Source organism: Diospyros lotus, chromosome 7, assembly GCF_014633365.1.
Source record: "Diospyros lotus cultivar Yz01 chromosome 7, ASM1463336v1, whole genome shotgun sequence".
NCBI classification, from domain to species: domain Eukaryota; kingdom Viridiplantae; phylum Streptophyta; class Magnoliopsida; order Ericales; family Ebenaceae; genus Diospyros; species Diospyros lotus.
This window is the reverse complement of record NC_068344.1, coordinates 15,772,282-15,791,802: the sequence shown is the minus strand read 5'-3', so window position 1 is coordinate 15,791,802 and position 19,521 is coordinate 15,772,282. Positions and strand designations below refer to the sequence as shown.

General features: G+C 37.2%; 1 long non-coding RNA gene across 1 annotated transcript in view; it reads right to left on the bottom strand.

Annotated features, from left to right (window-relative positions):
* The window catches only part of LOC127806627 (uncharacterized), a 49,228-nt gene extending 33,506 nt beyond the window's left edge, over positions 1–15,722 (bottom strand). Inside the window, exon 1 of the long non-coding RNA XR_008024450.1 lies at positions 15,581–15,722. This is a non-coding gene — a long non-coding RNA (uncharacterized LOC127806627). The remainder of the gene's footprint in view (positions 1–15,580) is intronic.
* Between the last annotated feature and the right edge of the window lie 3,799 nt (positions 15,723–19,521).

Below are 19,521 nucleotides of genomic sequence, written 5' to 3'. Positions count from 1 at the left end.
TCACCCTCAAACCAATGGCCAAGCTGAATTGGCCAATAAGGAGATAAAAAGGATTTTAGAGAAAATAGTCAATTCTAACCGCAAGGATTGGTCCTTGAGGTTGATTGATGCACTTTGGGCGCAAAAAGCCTACTGGGCCATTAGGAAGATTAATGAGGAATCAACAGAAGTGAGCCTCAATAGGAAATTGCAACTTAATGAACTTGAAGAACTTAGGGATGAGGCATTTGAAAATGAAAAATTATCTAAGTTGCATATGAAAAAGTTGCATGACCAACACATCAACAGAAAAAATTTTCATGTTGGTCAGCAGGTGCTTCTCTACAACTCAAGGCTTCATTTGTTCCCAGGGAAGTTGAGATCAAAATAGACAGGACCCTATACAATCAAGACCATATCAGAATATAGGGCAATAGAAATTGAAATCAAAGAGTCTGGACAATGTTTTAAAGTGAATGGTCAAAGGCTGAAACCATATCTAGGCATAGCTGAGAAAGATTTTATTGAAGGAAATGACGAGATGGTGGAGTTGAGTGATCCACCGTCAATGGTTAAGTGACCTTTAGGACCATATTTGTCTGGGAATCTGACGTTAAAAGACCACATTTCCATTTAGGTTAAATGGATGTCTTTGGAATTCGGAGATATAAAAAAAAAAAAACTAAAAATATATATATATATAATATATAAATTGTTCCTTTTTGTATTACTTAATTAACTTTGACTCAAATAGTGTTTCTCTGTGTGCAGTCTAAATAAAATATTTGCATACTAATTCATGCATTGAAGACCGTCAGGTATGCCCATCTTCTATTCTTTTATTGCTGATTGAGGACAATGCGCAATTTAAGTTGGGGGGTAAGGTGTCCTTAAGAATTGATTTATTGGTATTTGAAATTGATCCATTGTGCAAATAATTTTGTTTGACTCAATAATATTGTCTTGTGTGGTATATATATATAATTTTATTAGGCCCCTAAAAAAATTAAAAAAATAAATAATAATTAAAATATATATATAATAATAAAAAAAAATTGAATTGAGAGAGACAGAATTAGTGCTGGTGGTAGCCATTTTTCTCGGGCAGTGCAATCACACTGTCCTATAAAGGAAGAGGCACACTGCCAAATGTTGAAAAATGAGGCACCGAGCGTTGAAAAAAAGAGACGCGTCTGACCCTACAATTATGGCGTGCCTCAAGCCGAGTGTAGAATAGTGATACCCATTGCTCTATAAGAAACTCCATATCTGTATGAGGTAAGCCACACTTCTGCAAGCAAGCTCAGTCTCATTTCCTTCATGTTGTTCTCTGATCAGGTACTCTCATTCATTTTGCAAGATTCATAGTTTTTAGTTTTATTTTATTATAGTTGTGTTTTAATAAAAAATGGATTTTCAACTCTCAAAAATTCGCAAGTACTATCCATCTCTCCCAATGAATGATTTGAAAAAAATTTATGCTGCTAGGTGTGAAAGACTTAGGCTTTTGATGAGTAATAACATTCCTGAAGATATTCGTTGGCTGATCGAAGCAAAAGTTCGATTAGCTAGCGAAACTTCACCTAGTTTTAAGCACTTCCCAAGCTTAGGGAAGAGTAGTTTTGCGAAGAAACGAAGAGCTAAAAGAGTGAATGGTTGTCACAAGTGTGCTTGTTGGACCTGTAACACTCGATCCAAATCTGTGGGGTTTACGTCCATAAATCGAGAAGATAAAATTAGTTTCATAAAGGATGGACTGAGTAAGGAGTCATTGGATGATATCCGATTGACTCTTGAGACGCATCCATGTGGAATAGTGCAAAGAGAACTTCTTGCTTTATGGACCCAGTTCATAAGTGACTACCAACGCTATAGTCTTAGGAATCTGACTAAAAACGACCCTGTTTGCCAATCTTTAAGAAAATTAGATGGGAAGCTTATCCCCACTTCATAGAAAGTGTTTAAGCCGTTTCTGGATGTAAAACCAGAGGAAGATGTGAACCACAATCACAACTACTTGTACTTACGCATGATTTCTGTTTGTATTTATTTCTTGTTGAATTGTTGTATAGCTACTTTTGATCGCTAAACCTCTTTCCAGGGCAGACAAAAGGAACAAACATGGAAGGCCAGTTAGTTCGTCGAATCAAAACCATATGTGTACTTTGTGGCTCTCAACTTGGGAGCGATATTTGTTACGCACTTGCAGCAAGCGAACTAGGCCAAAAATTAGGAGAGAAAAAGATTAATTTGGTATATGGAGGGGGAAGTCGTGGATTAAATGGTTATGTTTCACAAGCTGCACATTTTGGAAAATCATATGTGGTAGGTGTGATGCTAATCCCTTTGGCTGAACCACGTACTTTTGGGATTACACGCGGTTAACTTATAGAAACGACTTCTATGTCTGAGCGCACGGTTTGTAAGATTTATCAGTTAGACGCTTTCATCGCTTTATCGGGAGGTTTTGGTACACTTGAAGAAATCTTCTGTATCATCTCTTGGGCCAAGAGCAATCCGCATACCAAACCCATTGGACTTTTAAATGTTAACCATTTTTTCGATGGGTTGCTTTCTTTTATTGATCAGGCTGTGCACCAAAAGTTCATTTCTCCTTCAGCAAGAAAGATTCTTATTTCTGCATCCACCATTGAGAAACTGTTAGAGAAATTACATGCTTATGTTCCACAGCATGATCCTTATGAGCCTCGGATAGATTGGTCTAAGGTAATCAGAAACAAGCGGCAAAAAGGTTCGATTAATTTAGATTTATCCCTGTAAGGCAAGTCTATAATAAGATGGCTGAGTAAGGAGTACTTTTTGTACTCTTGAGACGCATCTCCTATGACTTGTACGAAATTTCTTTTCTTGTGTTTTTTTTAAAAAAAAAAAACTATGGAATGTTGTTAGGCGAGTCTATAATAAGATGGCTGAGTAAGGAGTACTTTTTGTACTCTTGAGACGCATTTTGTTTATCTTATGACTTGCATGAAATTTTTATTTTAGTGTGAAAATATAAAAATATATATATATGGTATGCTCATTTATTTGTTTTACCAGTTTACAGTAAATCTATGGACTTATGGAGTTACAGGTATTCCCAACAACCCTATTTTATTACTGCAATTCAAGTTGGGGGGAGTAAGGTATATTTATGAATTATCTGGTCTATGTTTAACTGTGAATTTGCAATTGCATGCTTGTAGTTTTGTGTGAATTAAAAAAAAATGTGTGTGCTTTAAATAATGCTATCCCTAAAGCTTTGGAATTATACACTGATAGCCAGTTGAATTTGTAATATGAATCATGAATGCATTAATTTCTTATTTGAAAACATATATGTATGGAATTAGAATAGATGATTTGCATGCATCGGGTGTTCAATAATTAGAAATTGGTTTATCGGTCATAAAGTCAAAGGCAATGGTAATTTGCTAATTAGCACACTGCATGATCCCTCAACAGAAGTGGAGACTATTACCCGAGTGAGTGTTTGAACCTAATAATCGTTAATTCTGAGTGAAATAACACTTACTCTAAATGCGCTTTATTGTTTATCTCATCTTTTCAATAGCTTCAAAACATCAATTTGCTTTGAATGTCTAGTATGATAGCGGATGAATTTGGCTAGTTTCAAACCCTAAATTAGTTGATTGAGTAACATTGTTTTGTAGAAGTATGATAGGGGGATCAATTACTTTCAATTTGGGCTTATTAACCTTTTTCTTTCTTTACATTAGCCTCATTTGCTAGCCCATTTGAGCTGTTCTTAGCACGATTCCTTTCCTTACCTTCGTCTAACCAGTAACCATATGAAGTTTGTCCAACCTGGTGTGTTTCTAGGAATCAGTCTATCTCGGTATTTTCATATAAAAAAAAACAAAAAAAAAAAAACAAAGAGAAGTTCTCTTAGTTATTCAGCATAAGTGTTTCAAAATAAATACTGAAGAAAACATTATATCCAGTTTGAGATTAGTGTCGCAAAAAAAAAAAAAAAAAAATCCTGACACACCATTTGCACACCCTATCCTTTTCTTTGACAACTCGTATTAACCTCATAGCCCCATTACAACCCAGTTTGGTCCCTCTTGATGCTATAAATCATGTGATCTCAGGATTCGAGTTCGGAGTAGGGAATTATGTTTAAATTCAGAAGTTATTTTTCTAAGGCATTATTCCAGTCATGAAGCTATGTCAATTTTCTCATTCTTTCATGACAATACGTTCCTTGTATTTGAGATGACACCAATTTTGAACTTGTTCTACATTTACTCTTATAACGGTGCACCCCCTTGTGTGTACACTTGAGGAATCGTTTTATTAGAGGGAAAATCCACAGTAAGGTTTAAAGTCAAACCTTCGAGGGAGTAAATCTGTGTATTGATCATCTTGATTGCCATTCCTAAGATTGTATGACCTTTAACCATAAATCTAATTTTGAATGTTCGATTTATTTTGAATGTTCTACTCTACGCATTTTGGTTTCGAATTTGAAATTTTTATATTCATGCAAGTATTGCGATTAAATCATGGCTGGTGTATAATCCGATTGCTAAGGGACTAGCAATATTCAAGTTGGGGGGTGTGATGAGGGGTTAATATTTCCTAAATCTTAATGAATTATATCCCCATTTTGACTTTATAATTATGCTTAAAATAAATAATTAGGGGCATAAATCGAAGACGTTGGATTACCCATTATTGTTGCTCAAAATCATGGGCCAACTATGGAGTCTAGAGGATGTTTCAAGTGCACTTGGCCCAACTATGAAATAGAATCCAACATAAGAAAGGCCCAAGACCAATCAAAGGCCCAATAAAGCCCAATTTGTAGAAGACTTTTCTTTGTTTTGAATTTTTATAAGTGCTTTATCACCTAAAGTCTTTTGTATTCTTATGAGAAATCCACCACACAAAGTCTTTTGTATTTTTTGTCTTTTACCTAATTTTCTTCCACTAGTTAGGTGAATGTTTTGTTGAATAATTGTGTGGCTTGTATTACATCTTGTAAGCTATAAATAGCTTACTTTGGTGCATTTGTGGGAGGTGGTATTACTTGAATCAAAGTTTAATTTTGTTCTTAGAGTTTCTCTTAGAGAATTACTCTTATTCTCTCTCTTGTTTTCTCTTGTAATCTTACTTCCTTCATTTCTTCTTTTAAATTCTTATGTCATTTATTGTTATTTTATTATCCACCGCCTAAATGGCCTGTTAATTTCTGCCTTTAAATTTCTGCAATTCAATTCTTGTCTTTTAATTATCCACCGCCTAAATGGCCGGTTAGTTTATGTTATCTTAATTCTTTTCATTTAAATTCTGTTATTTAAATTACGCCATTTAAATTCTTGTTAATTAACTTTTAAATGAAAATGAGTAGCTAAATCTAATCTTGGGTTAAGGCGAGGACAGTGTCCAATGTTCTTGAATCTCAAGATAAGCCAAACCTCGATAAATGCAAGATTTATCTAAGTTAAACTCAAGTTGAGTGTGTAAATGGTTGTGTGAGTTTGGATTGGGTTATCATCCTAACTTAGAACTCTCATGCCATGTATGAGAGTTGCTAGAATTGGAGATGAGATATACCCAAGCTCAGACGATCAAATCATAGTCTATAGTATAATACAATTTATAGTGACATCTTAACCTAGAACCCTCATATCATGTATGAGAGTTGCTTAGCTGAGAATCATTCGTATCTTGAATTATAACTACCAAACGATCCTTTGTTTATTTCAGATAAATGTTGCTGTTTAAATTGCTATAAGAGATTTATTAGGCATTGGTTCTGAACTCGCCTCAACCCAAGACCTTTTTAATATTCCAAAAAACCTTTTCACAATCAAGAAAACTTAGCTCTCTTTGGATAAATCAACCCGAATGAACAATTCTTTTGTTAAATAAACATCCTAGTGAATCGACCTGGACTTGTCCGAAATTTATATTTGTGCTACAACTACACTCACACACTGGTGAGTTTAAACCTCCTCACCATTTCAACACTGAACATCCAAACTGATTAAGACTATCTAAATTGTAGGGTGAGGAGTGCAGCCACCTGAAGGTTTAGCGTTGGATTGCTACAAGGTGGCACATAAATGATTTTTTCTTTTCTTCTTTTTATTACTATTTTTCTTAAGATTTGGCCAAGACAAAGAATCTAGGTTTGCCTAGGGGCTCAGCTTTGGATTTTGACTAGGGATCTAGGTTTATCAAGAGACTTAGCACCAAATCTTTATGAGTTGTCAAAGTTAGCGTAAAGGCTTAGCACCAAACTAAAACACGAGATCTATGTTAGTCTTGTGACGTGGCATTAGATCATAATGCGAAATCCAAGTTAGTCCAAAGGCTTGGCGTCATATTGCTGCACAGTGGCACATAAATAAATTTTTATCTCTTGCCTCAGAGTTTGGTCACCTCAAATAATCTAGGTTTGCCTAAGGGCTTTTGCATTTGATTATAACCAGGAGTCCAAGTTTGTCAGGAGACTTACCACCAAATTGTTGTAAAGAGTTTGGGTTAGCCTAAGAGGCTTGGCACCAGACTACGACAAGGGATCCAGGTTAGTCTCATGATATGGCAATGGAACACGACAGGGAATCTAAGTTAGTCCAAAGGCTTGGCGCTAGATTTCCAAAAGGTGACCCGCAACAAGGCTAGGTTGATGGTTTTGTGGTTTCTCGAACTTACAAATCATCGGTCTTTACAACTTGTCAGTCTTATAAGTCGTTGTAAGTTTGTTTATGAGGTTCAGCTTGTCTTTCCTACTTCCCTAATAAGAATCCAGACTTAAAAAAGGTTTATTATGTCTCAAATTTGGTCACCATAAAGAATGTAAGTTTTCCTGGAGGCTTAGCACCATATTACTACAAGGAACCCAAGTTTGATTGGAGGCTTGGCATCGGATCATCACTAGGAATCTAGGTTAGCCTTACAATTTAGAGTTAGATTACAACAAAGGATCCAAGTTTTCCTCGAGGCATGGCATCGGGTTATTAGAGGGAATCCAAGTTATCCTGAAGGCTTGGCTCTAGATTGATACAAGGTGACATCCAAATGAGATTGGGTTGTCGGTCTTACAGATCTTTGATCTTATGAGTTGTTATAATTTTGTTTATGTGATTCGGTGTGCATTGCTTAGTTCCATAATAAGAATTCCATAATGAGAATAACATAATTTTGTTTACACAGTTTGGGCTTACCTACATCCATGGTAAGAATTCCGTCATGTGAATACTGTAATTTTGTTTATGCGGTTTAAATCCACCTACCTCTGCGATATGTGCATGCACAAGAGTGTCAGAATACTATAGAGCTGGAATGCAAGGATACCAAAGTCCTAAAGTTTTGTTTAGGCGGTTTAGTGTATCTTGCTTACATCCGCAACCAAAGAATATATGTATCAATATTTTGTTTCTGAGGTTCAGCATGTCTCGCCTACATCAACAATAAGAGAACATTTGTGTAGAGTTTTTTTTTTCGCGGTTCAGGGTGTCTCACCTACACCCACAATAAGAGAATATTTGTCTATATATTTTGTTTTCACAGTTCAATGTGTCTCGCCTACGTCCATGATAAGAGAATATTAGTACAAATATTTTGTTTCCAAGGTTCAGTGTGTCTCACCTATGTCCATGAAATTGCATTCCCTACTTACTCAAGTACCAATGCTACTTGGTAATGCTCTTGATATTTTCCTTAGATCGAAAGGAGTTCCAATGTGTCATCTCAATCACACCTTGCTTGATCTTGGCATAGCTATTAGTTAGTGAGTTTGATCAATCCATGACTCTCACTCGATTGGGATGATAGTCAACGGAGGGATTATAGTACACAGGAATCAGAAGCCCAAATAGGTTGTCTTTTAAATATGACTTCATTACTAGTAGGATCACCCTGACATAATGCTAGTTGTCACTCAGGGTCTTTTGGGGCACATCGGGAAGATGGAGAAATCCTTGTTGTAAACCAAATCTTTTGGTCGACATTAAAGTGTTTGATGTGTCTCAATTGCTACTTAGTGGTGAACCTAGAAGGTCATACTCATATTCTAGTATAGTGGTTGACTAAGTAAATAGATCAGATTCAAATTAAATAGGGCAATTGTCAACAGTTGACAAGCATGTCGTTAAGAGTCAATGGGGGGCTTAGTTTCATTATTAGATAGTGAAAGTGCCATTAAGAGTTAATGGCGAGCTTAGATGAAATTTACAAAAACTTGAAACAGGATTGGTTGATCGGTCTTGGAGGCGATTGACCGACTTATGGCTGAACCGGTTGATAGGTTGAGAACTAGTTTATCGAGACTTTTAATTCGATCAATAGTTTCTTCAAAAATAATTGACTCTTTCTAGCAACGAGGGTCGCATTTGGCACAATTTCTTGTCATTTTCTACAACCATTTTGGTTGTGAGTTGGAGGAAGGATGACTAGAAAGGACAACATCCATCCTACACGCCTCTTTCTCTCCCTTCCTTATCCCCTATTTGTCTCCTTATTGTTTTACTCAATTTTGGTGTGTTTAGGGTTTTGGGTGTTCATATATAAGGGAAAGAAGAGAAGAACGTCTAAGCTTTTTTTGGCCTTTGCAATTGTTACATCCTACCTCTCTTAGCCAGTGCGTTTAGTTCATTCCTAGAGCTTTAAATCTCTTATTCCCTTAGCTCCAACTTGTTCCTTCTACTTCATTGCTATTGTAGCAATTCCAATCCAACAATGAGATTATGTGGATGCGTGTACTGGTTAACTGCATAGTCATTTGTCATTAAATATCTTCTTCCCTTAACTCCAACTTGTTCCTCTCTTGGCTAGTCTGGATGCATGTATGAGTGAGCTCATTGTTCTCGTTTGCTATCACAGTGACTCCTGACTTCTTAGGTACAACCTGAGTTGAACTAACCCATTTGGAATCCAAGATGGGGTAAATGATACCTGCATCTAACAATTTTAGAACCTCTCCCCAGACAACTTCTTTCGTATTCGGGTTTAATCGTCTTTGCATTTGTCGTACGGGTTTAGCATTCTCCTCTAGGAAAATCCTATGGGTGCAAGTGAGAGGGCTAATGCCACGCAAATCAAATATGGACCCTCCTATAGCCTGCTTGTGGGTTTGCAACAGTTTTAACAATTCTACCTCCTGGTGTGAAGTTAGGCTAAACGAGATCACTACTGGAAATGACTCCCCTTTACCTAAGAATGCATACTTGAGGTGAATAGGCAAAGGTTTTCTCTCGAGTTGGATATCATGGACTAAAGATAGTGGGGTTTTATCCCCAGGTGATTTCAATGGTTTTAGGCCATTTATCAATTGAGTAGCCTCCCTAGCTAACTCAATGTCGGGCTCTATCGCTTCAAACAACTGTTCTTCTAACTTTTGACTAACCGGCTCACAAAGAACTTTCTCAAAATACTCTTCCCTTAATGTCTGAATCAGATTAACCTCCTCCACTTCCATTTCATCGCTCAATTGCTTAGACACCTTAAAAACATTCATCTCCACCATCATATTCCCGAATGACAGTTTCATAACTCCATTCCTACAATTGATGATGACATTTGAAGTAGCAAGGAATAGTCTCCCTAGGATGACAGGAACAGGTGGATGAGGACCCTGGTAAGGTTAGGTATCTAAGACGATGAAATCTATGGGAAAATAGAACTTGTCCACTTCGACTAGGACATCCTCCACAACCCCGCATGGAACCTTAACTAACCGATCAGCCAACTGAAGGGTGACTCTAGTAGGCTTGAGCTCTCCTAACCCCAACTATTGATAGACACTAAATGGCAAAAGGTTGACGCTCACCCCTAAATCTAACAATGCTTGGTCAACCCTCTGACTACCTATGATGCACGTGATGGTAGGACATCCCGAGTCCTTGTACTTTGGGGGGGGGGGGGTTTTGAATTAAAGGATAACACTCACTTGCTCTGTCAGAAAAGCCTTTTCATGAACATTTATTTTTCTTTTTACTGCGTAGAGATCTTTCAAAAACTTAGCGTACGAAGCTATTTGTTTTATTGCATCCAATAAATGAATGTTTATTCTAACCTGTTTAAACACTTCCTATATGTCTGAGTTTATTTTATCCTTTTCTGATTTGGAAAACCTCTGAGGGAAAAGGGGTCTAGGTTCAAATTTCGGTCTCTCTACAATGCTCTTCCCCTTTGTTTTCTCTCTTGCTCTCTCTCATCCCCCTCGACTTTCTTCTCACTCACTTTCCCACTCACTTTCCCTTGGTTTTTCTCACTAGTGGTGGATTGCACTATCCTAGGGTCCTCGGGTTTCTTAATTTCTTTTCCACTCCTAAGGACAATGACGGACTGTACTTGCTCATGGTTCTCATTCAATGTGCTTCCACTCCATGGGCTTGACCTATACGGTTCCTAATTGGCTATAAAGGAATTCCCTGGTTCTCTAACACTCAAGGTTTGGGTAAATTTAGTCAACTTACTCCTGATGTCCTCCACAACCCTATTGACTTGGGCGTTGGTTCCCATCTGACCTTGTATAAATTGATGAAAGGTGTCTTCTAAAGATCTCTTATGAGGAGGCTAGTATACACTGGATGACCCTTGATTAGACTGGTATGGCTAAGGCTGTGAGGGGAATGGTGTATGGGGTTGGGCCACAGAATCATTTCTCCAAGAGAAATTCGGATGATTACGGGAGTTGGGGTGGTACGTGTTAGAATTTGGGTTGTACCCCGATGAAGAGTAATTCCCACCCTGATTCTGATTTGGATATGTCCTTCCCTAGTTATAGTGTGGTTGGGAGTTAGAAGCCTGACCATACAGAACTTCCTTGAAAGCAGGTATCGTAGGGCAACCATCTGTCTTATGATTATTTGTCTCACAAACTACACAATAAACCTCTACCTCATTAACAGCCTTAGATTTTTTCAATTCTAATTCTTTCATCTTCCTTGTTAAAGCTACTAACTTGGAACTAATGTCATCACTCCCACTTAGTTGAAATTTTCTCTTAGGTTGTGGACTGACATGTTCTTTCATGTCTCCCAAAGACAATGGACTTACCTCCCAATTTCTAGTATTCTCAACTAAGATGTTGAAAAAATGAAAGGCTTATTCAGGTGTTGTAACACCCACTCTCCTAGAACTGCCCGAGAAGAGGTGCTACGGGGAAAATAAAATAAAACTAACTGATAAACTGATATCTGATACCATAGCTGAACATCTCAATCAACTGGAATAAAAACTCTGAGTCAATACAGACTAAAAACCATAAACTCTATCTAAGGGACAATCCCTCAACTGAAATATAAAATAGATCTAAATTGAGAAAACAGTATAAAACTCAACAGACTCCCAGACATCTTTTATCTTGAACAGCTCCACGTACGCACACTATAGACCACTACTGCTAGGCCCCACTTCTGGTACTCTCCCGCTAGGACCTGGAGGGGGAAGAGTACAAGGTGAGCTTACAAAGCTCAGCAAGTAATAAGCTAGAAAGAATAATTGAAGCTGAATCGAAGAATATCGATACTGATAAATAACTCACTGAACTTGTACTGTATAATCACTCTCTGTTTGCATTCATAAAAATATAATGCACATAAACTGTAAAGTAAATGCAAGTATACAACTTTAGCTCATAGGCCTACATAATCTGATAAACATACCTGACTGATCTGAGTCCTGTAAACAGAAAAAGAACTATAAGCACATATTGTGGGCAAAGCCCCTTGCCCTCTGGTCATCACCAGGTGATCAACTCATAAACTGAGTTATAACTGCAACTGATACTGGTGGGATCCCCGCGGACTAAGCCACCTAGCGCGCATAATGCAATGCTCATATAAATGCTGGCACACGATATGTAGTGCTCCATATAAAATCATGCTCAATGCTCATACTAAGATGTATGCACATAATCTCACAAAATAATGTTGAACATGCCATAATAAACACTAAACATGTAATCTCATCTTCAATATATTAGAATACAAAGATTCTATGAATTATGTATTATGGTATAGGCATGATTAACTTGTTATATTCTAGCATAAAATTCAATATTTGGAGGTACTGAATATCTTTATTTGAATAAAACTTGAATTAAAACATCACTAGAAGTTCACTTGGATTTCTGGAAAAGTCATCCAGATATCAGGAAGGATATCCGGATATGATGAAAGATAGTCGAATATGAAGAAGGCTCATCCAGATACACTGGCATTCAAAGCAGAAGCTATTCTGATATGCTGGGATGTATTCAGATATGAACTAGGACATCCAGATATGATTCAGGTTATTCGGATATCTCACTGAGGCATTCGGATACTACTGAAGACTATTTGAATATGAAACTCAACTCTTGAGAGAGGCATCCGGATACGAAGGGAAGCATCTGAATATACTAAACTTGTCCGGATAGAAGAAAGGGCATCCGGATATCATCTTGACATATCCAGACATATGAACAAACCATCCGGATATCACACTTTGAAGAATTTTAGACACATCCGGATACACTACAAGGTATTCGGATATCACTCATAGAAAGCCTTAGACTCATCTGGATACAATACAGAGCATCCAGATATCACTTACAAACAACTAGACCCATCCGGATACGACTCAAGGCATTCAGATACAACTCACAATTACTGCTGGACACATCCAGATATGAAACGAAGCATCCAGATATCACTGGGCCATCCGGATATGAACAAGAGCTATCCGGATATTACGCACAATAAGCACTGGACTCATCCAGATGTGATACAAACCATCCGGATATGCCCAAGGGCCATCCGGATGTCACTCACAGAAAACTTTATGATACATCCGGATAGCCTCTAGTCCATCCGGATGTCACTTACAAACTTTGAAAAATCCATCCGGATATCAAGAACACATTCGAATGTCTGCAACTATTTTTGATGAACACAAACGATTACAGAGGCTATGTTCTTAATCAAAACTCAATGAAACTATGTCATTCTAAATGAAATCTTGGAAACATGAATCCCAACTGGTATGAAACAACATTAAGGATGATTCAACAATGATATTTAGAAGAATCGTTGTATAACTCATGTACATCTATCTCATGCATTCACTGTTTACGTATATATATATATATATACACGCACTGCAACTGATATAAAATCTGGGAACTCAATGAAGAACTAGAATAATTTGAAAAACTGATATGTACCTGTAATGGAAGGGATTACAGGAAGAATACTTGCCTTTCAATCTCTCTGATCAGATTGAATGATTCAGTAAGCAATTTCCTCCTATGAAAAACTTGAGCCTACTGCCATCTTTCTTGCTCTCTGTTCTCTACGGCGTGAAGAAAATATGGCTATGGGATTATATATATAGAGAGAAAGAGAGCAACCCTAAAAGCCTTCTCTCCATCTCCTAATACAACTAGGATACTTCTCAATCCCAATCCTATTCACGTATGGATATCTCAATCCTCATTTCATATGGATTCTTAATCCCTTAATCACAATAACTTTAATTAATAATTAAATTCTAATAACAAATTTCTAAATGACCTTCATGTCCTAAAATTTAATTTTCACAATAAATAACTAGAATTAAATGCTCTTTAAATGCTATTTAAATACTATTCTCTCAATTAAAAATCTAAATTGCCACCTTAGCAAATTCATTTAACTCCAACATTAAAAAGAAATAAATGCTATTCTTTACCTTCAAAATCTCTAAATTGCCACATTAAATAATTAATTAGAAAAATCTCTTAATCAAATACTTCAACAATTAATTAAATAATTCTAATTAAATACTAAGCCCTCTAACGGGTCGTTACAGGTGTCTTCTCATAAAACTTACCATTACACATGGTCGACACTAGCATCTTAAGATTGGGGGTCAAGGCATCATGAAAAAAATTGATTATCCGCCACTACTCAAAAGCATGGTGCAGACAAGCATGAAGCAGATCTTTGAAGCATTCCCACGCTTGAGCAAATGACTCGATGGGTTTACATGCAAGGTTAATCATTTGTCTTTGGAGGGACGTTGTCCTATCTGTTGGGAAATAATTTTTCAAAAATTTTGTTTCCATTTTTCTCCACATCCCGATTGATGTTGGCTCTAATATGTTCAACCACATTTTAGCCTTATCTTTCAAAGAAAATGGGAACAAGTTCAACCTCACTATGTCCTCACTGACATTTTGATCTACACAAGTGCCACAAGCCTCTTCAAACTCTCTCATATGGATGTATGGATTTTTCGAGTCCATACCATGAAAAGTAGGTAACATTTGAACGATGTCTGGTTTGACATTGAACCTATGGTGGTTAACTGGAAGTATGATACATGAAGGAGTGGTTTGCCTTGAAGGGTGAAGGTAATCCCTCAGAGGTCGAAACATGTTAGGCTCTAAAGGATCATGATCTCCGTGATCACTATCATGAACAGACAAATTATCAGGATGCTAAGACATGATTGAATAAGAAAGTAACGACTTAGAGGTAGGTAGAGGCTCTGATGAATGATGAGATACAAATGACTATTCAAGAACCTTACCAGATCTAAGTCTCATACACTAGCTAAATGATGAAAGTCTTAACTAAGAAACAAAACAAAACAAGATGACACAAGACTACACTACCCAATTTATTTCACATTGGTTGTTTTCTTACTGACTTCCCCGATAACGGCGCCAAAATTATGTTCGACTCCTACCCTTGTGTAAAATTTACTACTTTAAAGACACACACACAAGAGGGTCACACTCGCCAGCGTACGAGATTTATATAGTACAGAATTTAAAATTGGTGAGCCTAGGTCATTTTCACAGGGAAGTCAATTATTAAAAGAAAACTAAAGACAATGCATAAAAGTAAATTGTAATGTAGTGTGATGTGATGTGGGGAAAATTTGAGATAATGAACTAACACTGAAATTAAAACATCTTGGAAGAAGACAATTTGAGTGCTGATCCATTTCCCAAGCAAGCATAAAATTATAGTATCATTGGGTTTGAAAATTAGATTATAGAATTTTGCTATTAATTACGTTTTAGGATGATGGTGGTTCTATTTCAAGCATCCTCCATACATGGCATGAGAGAATCTAACTTAAACAACCATCACAAACCAAAATGCAAATATATTACACTTAGACTTGGGTATGGTATAACAGTATTTTCAATTTGGGCAACCCACATACTTGGCGTGACGGTTCTGGGTTAGGCGTTTACCCCAATCCAAATTTAAATATTTTGGCAAAAATCCTTAATTTAATTTCAAAACTTCAACTAAGCAATGAAATTCAACTTACTTGGGTTATTTATAGCATCGAATACTGTCCTTGTCTTAACCCAAAATTTACTTAACCACACGTCTCCATTTGAAAATTAACTGATAGGAATTAAATAACAGGAATCTAAATGACAGAAATTAAAGTTGCTGAAATTGAAATGCTGAAATCTAAATTACAGAAATTAAAAGACAGTATTTAAAGTGCAGAAATTAATTATGATAAATTAAAATGGTAAAGTATTAACAGAAATTAATAAAAAAATTGTAATAGATAACAGAAAAATAAAAACAAAACAATATTCTTAAAGCTATAAATTAAAACTAATCTTTACTGTGCGATTCCATCTCCGGTGCTACCGTGCGAGACGCGCACAGCCTCCGTGTATTTTCCTCCTTAGCGCACTGTTCCGTCCTCCAGCCTCTAGGTCCGAGAAATCCCCTACCTCACTGTGCGTTTATCTTTTTCTTTTTTTTTTTTCGTTCCAGCCTTGTGGGTTGATGTGTGTATATATATATATATCACACTGAAATTGCCCTGGAATGATGAGGAAATTACCAAGGAGGGACCGCGTTTCTGGGGCTGCTGTGCGCTGCTATCATTACGTGTTGCTGTGCGCCTCCAGCTTAATTTCTTCCATGGGCTGGCTCCATTTGGACTTCACACAATTGTGGCTGGGCCTTTAATAAAATCAGTGGCTAGGCTTTTAAATGCTGGGCTTCAATTGAATACGGGGCTGGGCTTTGAATTGGAATTAGATTTTTAGCCTCCAAGCCACTATTTCCCTGATTTGGACTTCACGCGTGGAGGTAAGTATGTATTAGATTATATTATATATATATATATATATGGCATGCACGCATGAATATATGTATGTGGATATGTATATATATATTATATATATTTATATATATTGTAGATTCTTTTCAATTTAATTTCTTTTGTCAAAAATTAAAGGGAAATATTTTTTTTATTTATTTATTTTCTAAAATTTCTAATTCACCCATAATTTCTCTTTAACTTTCATTTTCATCTAAACCTACAAATAACTACAAATTATGCATAACTAATCGACTAAAACCAATTTTTAAAATTAAAACTGAGGTATAATTATAACAAAATTTTATAAAACTGACCACCAATCAACAATCTCGCACACAATTGCTAGCGATGTGGTACTTTTCTCTTATCGCAAAAAGGCGTATGATGGACATTACTAAACTCCTTCGAGGTCAGACCTTTCTTAAAGAGACTTTAAGGGTTCCAATGTCCTCCCTCTCGCATTCTACGAGGAAAAGCATTGGGTGTATAAATTTCCATGCACCTCAACAATAAATAAAGACGAGGAATTGTGGTGACAATCATTAAACCCAAACAATATTTGTAAGTTTAAGGCAATCATGGAGGATATAGACGGTAGGTTCATCCCCCATTTGTTGTAATGACAATAATATCACTCAATGGCTATGGGACACACATGTATCCATGGCATGGAAGGGACAGCTAAGTGCCCCAATGTATAGGTAACTCTTGGAAATTAAGTATCATTTCTAAAGTCTTTAATTCTTCACTATATATATATATATATATCTATATATACATATCATCAATTTGGCCTGGCCCATATCCATATTTTTGGGTATTGGGCACCCACATTTTGCTCTTCCTTATACCTTGCACTCAAAGGCAAGAGTAGGGAGCCATTGTTGTGCAGTGTCTTAAGAAAATCTCAAAAATTGGAGAAGTATCTTGCATAAACCTGGATGACCCCAAAGAATCTCCCAAACCAGAGTGCCTCATCTCCAGGATGGTTAAGCCTCAACATGTCGTGGCTCGAAAACTCGCCTAGAGTCTCCTAGGCTTGAATCACTCGGTGGCTTCGAAGAGTCTTCAAACCCACCCAAAGGATACTCATTGGGGCATTTTCCCCCAAAGATACCTCTAGGCCCTCTGGCCTCATCTGATGCTTCCTCCCCAGAGAGTCGAAAGACTCTCATCTATGGACCCGGCCAAGTGTCTATAAATACCTTTCTATTCCACTTCAAATGGACATTTTTGGATCCCTACACCCTTTCTCTCTTTCTAATACAAACCCAGAAGACTTTTACCCTACACTACACTACTATTTGGGACATAACTCATCAAGAGACTCTTGCATAATACAAAATCATATGTACATCTACATGCATCATCATTTTGTGGATGGACTACTTTGTTTAACTTAGGCATAGAAGGCCCACGTGGGGAAGATCCCCACATGCTTTCAAACTGTCTCTGTGTTACAGAATTCACCATTGTCCTTACTCCAAAGACTCTTTGGGACCTCTTAGAATCTAATCCCCCAAAGACTGCCCCTGAAGACTCCAAGGGTGATATTCCTGAAGACTCTGTAGACCCATCCAAAGACACCTAAAGCCCCTGCTTTCCTAGATAATGGATCAAGCCCAATCCCTGTTGATCCTCTAGCGGTCTCCCAGACTCGACTATTCTGTCAAGGACTCTACCTGAGTTTTTGCAAAAATAAATAAATTCAATTGTTGTAATTAGGCAGATGAATTGCAGGGGTTCCCATGTAACACCCCAAATTTCTTGAGCGTGTTATAACTTAACATTTCGGGAATATAAACATTTTTCATATCACAATAGCTGTCATACATCACACAATATCCCCAAAACCCTAATTTTCACCTTCTCAGCTTAACAAACCCAATAATCAAATAGCTAAGACAGGCATTAAAATTTCAAATGCGAAAGTTAGATCGAACCTGATATGGTTGACAACCATAATACTTTATTTATCATAAAATTGTTCAAGACGCCTACAAAATATATTACATGGACATCATCAAGTGATAACTGAACATCTTAAACATATCCAAAATTACATAGGTTCGCATATAAGTAGGAATATGCTAAACATACAACAGCAGTAAATTAAGCTTATTCTTCAACTACCTCATTTCCCTTAGAGCCACTCGTCGAACTTGGAATGTTTGAATATTCCAGGGACATAGTCCAATTAGAAGATGAATCTTCTAGTGAGAAACTTCAAAACAAAAAAAACAGTTTATATCGATGTATGATCAGGTATAAAATGTATGAGAAGACAACGAGAACTACTCTGAAGTGCCTCGTGAACACGTTAGCCTCCTCCAACGAGAGCTTTCTCAATGGCGCACGCATAGCGCCTCTTTGGAGGTCCCTAACCATGTCACTTTGGCCCGACTTCATAGCACTCATGCAAGCACCACATCCGTTGTTCCTTAGGCTCACGGTCTTCCCCACCAGAGCTTTCTCGATGGTGCACGCATAGCGCCTCTCAAGGGATATCCGACTTTTGCCCTCGACCAACAACAAATAGGTACAACAGTATGGCCACACGAATTTTATAAATGCAACAGTTAAAAATCCAACAGCATATATTTTCCAGAAAAAATACATTTCATATATGCAACATGATTTCACGTAAGAGAATAATAAGAGTTTACATATAAGAATTTCACGAAACACGTCTCATGCAATAGAAGTCTCTCATAAGAGAATAAGAAATAAGATTTGGAGTGTAGGAGTCTCACCTTGTTGGTTTATCTCTTCGGCGGTATAATTTTACAGCAAATGGCCTAGGTTTCTGTAGAAAACACGCGTTTCGGTAAACCTAAACCCAAATATTTTTCTATAGGGTTGAAGAGTATTAAAGTAGGGGCATAACTGGAAAATTTGAAGGAAAATGGACCCCTCATGCGCCCCAAGAAGGTGGCTCACGCACCTTCACACGCAGCCACTTCTGGCGCGTGTATCTCACGCGCTGCTTCCAGATTTTGGACAACATTGCGTCGTTTTCGTATTTCGGCCATATCTCCCTCGTTTTAACTCCGATTCGACCCCCGTTTGAACCTACGCGACCCTCTCTTCCCCCTCTACAGGATTATAAAAAAAAAAGACTTACCTCAATTTTTTTCTGACTGATTTTGGCGAATTCTGGCGAAGACCCGCAACTCCGACGAGACTCGTTCTCCCGGGCTTCTCCTTCGATTCCTTCCCGCCTTCTTGCCGAACTTCCTGCTTTCTCTCTAGAGCAAGCTCCTCTTCTTAGAGTGCTTCAACTTTCAAGCTTGCTTGGAATGATTTGAGAACAACCCATGATGCCTTTTTATAGATTTCTTCAACCAATCACATTATGCCACTTGTCAAAATCTTAGCCATGGACTCCAAAGACTCAAAGCCATAATTGAGTGGCTTTTGAAATCCAAAACTAGAATGAATTGATATTTTGAA